Raw genomic sequence first — 4,252 nt, 5'->3', positions numbered from 1 at the left:
GCAGGGGAAGGGGAAGGGGGGCGTCATGCACCTGGGCGCTGGCCGGGTGCCGTCTGGGCCCTCCAAGGGGTACTTGGTCCCCCCAGGAGAACTTCTGGTTTTGCCGCCAGTGTTTTTGGGCTCAGCGATCAGCTGCCAGGGGACCCTCCCTCCCCCCTGCTCAGCGATTGGCCGTGGACGGGAGGGGCACAAATGCAAGTATTGGCCCCTGAGCACTGGAGACCCATGGTACGTCACTGTAACAAGGGCACACTGTTGGCTTATATTCAGCTTATTGTCCACTGTAACCCCCAGGTGCTTTTCTGCAGAGCTGCTGTCCAGCCAGTCAGCCCCCAGCCTGTACTGGTGCATGGGATTGTTCTGTCCTAAATGCAGGACTTTGCACTTGTCCCTCCTCATGAGATTCCTTTTGGCCCAATTCTCCAATTTGTCTAAGTCACTCTGAATCCTAGCCATATCCTCCAGCAGATCTACTATTGCCCCCAGTTTGGTGTCATCTGCAAACTTGCTGTGGGTGCCCTCTATGCCATCTTCCAGGTCATTGATGAACACACTGAACAAAACCAGACCCAGGACCAACCCCTGGGACACACCACTTGATGCTGGCTGCCAACTAGACATCAAGCCATTGATTACAACCCCCTAAGCCCAATGATCCAGCCAGTTTTCTATCCACCTTACTGTCCATTCATCCAGCCCATACTTTCTTAGCTTGCCTGTGAGAATGTTATGGGAACCTGTATCAAAAGCGTTGTTAAAATCAAAAGGTATACCATATCCACCAATCTCCCTGCATCCACAGAGCCAGTCATTTCATCACAGAAGACAATCAGGTTGGGTCAGGGCCCTTGGTGAATCTATGCTGACTGTTCCTAATCTTCTCTTCTCCTCCAAGTGCTTTGGAATTGATTCCTTGAGGATCTGATCCATGATTTTTCCAGGGACTGAGGTAAGGCTGACTGGTTTGTAATTCCCTGGATCCATTTTTTCCCCTTTCTTAAATATGGGCACTATGTTTGCCCTTTTCCAATCATCCAGGATCTCTCCTGATAGCTATGAGTTTGCAAAGATGATGGCCAGTGGCTCTGCAATCTTATCACCCAACTCCCTCAGCACCCTCATCTGGCCCTGTGGACTTGTATATGTCCAGCTTATCTAAATAGTCCCTGGCTCACCTCCTCCCCAAACTGGTGCAGTAGCCTTGGAACTGACCTTGCCTGTGAAAACTCAGGTGAAAAAAGCATTGAGCACTTGAGCCTTTTCTGCATCCTCTGTCACAAGGTTGCCTCCCCCATTCAGTAAGGAACCCACACTTTCCCTAATCCTTCCTGGGCTGCTGCTACTGGTACTGCTATACCAGCTTCCACTATAGCAACCCTGGGGCTGGTGTCTTGCTTTCCCCCTCCTACTAACTAAACTATCTATGCATTACAGCATAGTTCAATCTACAGACCTAGATTTTGCCATGCTAACCAAACAATGCCAATTCTGGATTATGTGATATAGACACTTCTTCAGTGGAAACTGTACTGAGATACCCAAATGTTTATAGGCCATTCAGTGGCCAATGAGTGATCATTTTTGGCTATAAATAACTTTATAAGTAAAATGAGCTACATTCTGGCCCCCATTTTCAATCTGTGCATAAGCACATACGTAAAAATGATAATTGGGGCCTAAGCTAATGTTGTATGTGTTCTGAAAATCTTCTCTGGCACATCTGTCTTGGCTGGCATACCTGACAGAATAGAATAAAAATGACTTCCTAATTCTATTGCATTCTAAAAGCCGCTGAGTAGCAGAAGACAAATAATTTGCCTACCCAGCTTGCTCCTGTTCCAAATTCCCCTCCAGCTCAGGCAGTTGTACCCCACACTGCTCTTCATGAAGAATGTACATAGCTAATTATGTATGCTTTCTTCCTTGAATTGTATTATTAGGCACAACTGCTATTCAGGGGTGCTTGCAAGGGAACTGAAGTCTGAAGCCAGCTTTCAGTTTCAGTCTCACATCAGACACGCTGCTCAGCAAAGACATCCAAGATTTAAGTGCAGGTCAGCAGTGGGAAACAATTACATTTCACTTCTCCAGACTGAGCTTTGTTGTCCCAACTTGCTGAACAGAAACATTTTTCTTAAAACAAGCCATTATGCTAGTTTCCCTTCCAAACCTTTTGATAACTGCCAAGCACGGTTGAAAAACCTTCCTAAGGTTAACATGAAATCTCTTTTGTACAGTACTGATAACAGATTCCAAACAGATTTTAAAACTCCAGCAATCTAAAAAGATGATAGGCCAGTTACAGGTGCTTAATATGTAGACAACATTAAAGTGAAGAAGGACATAGGAACTATACTTATTCTCAGGAAGTATCAAATAGTAGGACCCACATTTTGAAGAACTCATAGGATTCCAGAATATCTGGTCTTGTCAGTTCATTCTAGAATAGTCAACTGCGGGCTATACAGAAAATGCAGTTTGCAGGCATGAGTGCGCACATGTGTGTAGTTACTGTTATAGCCAAATAATTCATTGCACTCGACAGTCAGTCTAACTGCTTTGAACTCCAACAACAATAGCCAAAAACCTGAGAAAGAAGTCATACTAGTGAATGTCTTCATGACCTGCTTATGCTGAAAGTTGTATGCTAAACAAAGCCCAGTTATAAAGCAGGTAGGCACTGTCTTGAACAGATCCTGCACATTTACACAGAAATACATCTTCTCTCTATACACTACTTCCACTCTCTAGTATAGAAAAACTACTAGAACTCAAACTAGTTGATTGTATTAAAGAATCTATGGGAACCTTACCCCCTCACACCCTCCGTTCAGGTACAGCCAAATATATCAAACACATAACAGCAGAACCAAAGCCTATCAGCTTTCAAAGCAAATCCAACGCAGACAAAAAGAAACAGCTCCCCAGCTATTAACATGCTCTTCCCCTCACAAAGTTTGATCCTGCACCATTAAAGTTGATGGAAGTTTTCTAACTAATGTTTAAGAGGGAGAAGAAAGTGTGATGAGGCTGTGGATAGGAGAAATGAGGATGCCCTGAGAGAAGACACATAGTAACCTCTATTAGCCAGTTCACCCAGAATAACCACCCTAGAAGAAATAATAATTATCCTGTTTCCTTGGCTACTCCGTAAAGCTGTTAGCTACCAATGGGCGGCTTTGAAGGCAAAAAAAGGAGCAATGGAGCAGTGACTGTTTTCAGGAGAAATTTGTATAAATGTAATCTGCCTCCTGCTTTGACTTGGAAAAGTTCTGACTAAACAACTGCACTTGTGCAGTTTTCTTTTAAGAGTCGGTGTTGCGTTACTTGTTTAAAACATGTTGTCTCTGACAAAAAGCCTGTCCCGTAAAGGTATTTACCTACCACACGCAGTGCAGATGTTTCAAGACAATGCATCTACAGATGAGAAGAAATATATTAGGGGGGCAAAAAGCCTCATACACAGAAGAATAAACAAGGGAAGCTGCATACAAGAAAGTAGTTGTGCAGGAAAACAGAGGATGCAAATTATAAAACACAGGATTATAAGGGAGAAACGTTTCTGTCCGAAAAGGCTGTGCTCCGACTTGGCACTTTCTTCAAAAGAAGGGAGTAAAACACAAACCCACCGTCACAAGCCAGACTCAACCTGGCCACTCGAGCCCGTGTTCGGAGAGATTGGGTCCACAAGGTTTCCACAAATCGGGGCACTCCCAAAGAGCAGAGGAATGGCACAGACTTGAGTGCCCACCTCCTGGTCTAAATCTGCCCCGATCAAGGGCTAGAGCCTTTAGGGATCCGTCGGGCTGCAGCTTCCCCGGCCTTCAGGGCTCCACGGGCTGGTGACGTTCTCCATGCACCTGCAAAGATGAAGGGACTCATGGGGCGAGGGGCTGCTTGGAGGGAGGAAATGGCATCGCCAAGTTGCCAGAGCAACACCCGCACAAAAATAAACCCCGGCAGCAGAAGCAGCAGCAGCAGCATCCCTGCTCCATGATCCCAGGGGAAGCGGGCACTGACCAGGACGGAGCCAGGCGAGGTCACAAGCCCACAGGCATCCCAAGGCAACAGGGGACCCTCCAGCCTGGACTCGGCGCAATTTGTGGGGCCGAGCGGGAGGGAGCCCCGCGGAGGTTTTGCTTGAGCTCCCAGCGCAGGCGGAGAGAGGGGAAGAGCAGGTCCCCTCAGCGCGGCGCGGCGCCCTCGGGATTCCCGCGGCCACCGCCGGCCTCTTACCTGCCCCGCGGCTCCT

General features: G+C 47.0%; 1 protein-coding gene across 1 annotated transcript in view; it reads right to left on the bottom strand.

Moving 5' to 3' along the window:
- The window catches only part of MEGF10 (multiple EGF like domains 10), a 169,914-nt gene extending 165,662 nt beyond the window's left edge, over nucleotides 1-4,252 (bottom strand). Inside the window, exons 1-2 of the mRNA XM_006020726.3 lie at nucleotides 4,237-4,252; nucleotides 3,630-3,860 (exon numbers count right to left, since the gene is read on the bottom strand). The gene's annotated coding sequence lies outside the window, so the exon portion shown is untranslated. The remainder of the gene's footprint in view (nucleotides 1-3,629; nucleotides 3,861-4,236) is intronic.

The sequence above is a fragment of the Alligator sinensis genome, unplaced genomic scaffold, assembly GCF_000455745.1.
Source record: "Alligator sinensis unplaced genomic scaffold, ASM45574v1 scaffold227_1, whole genome shotgun sequence".
Taxonomy (NCBI): domain Eukaryota; kingdom Metazoa; phylum Chordata; order Crocodylia; family Alligatoridae; genus Alligator; species Alligator sinensis.
Note: the sequence above shows the minus strand (reverse complement) of the source record. Positions and strands in the feature narration are given on the sequence as shown.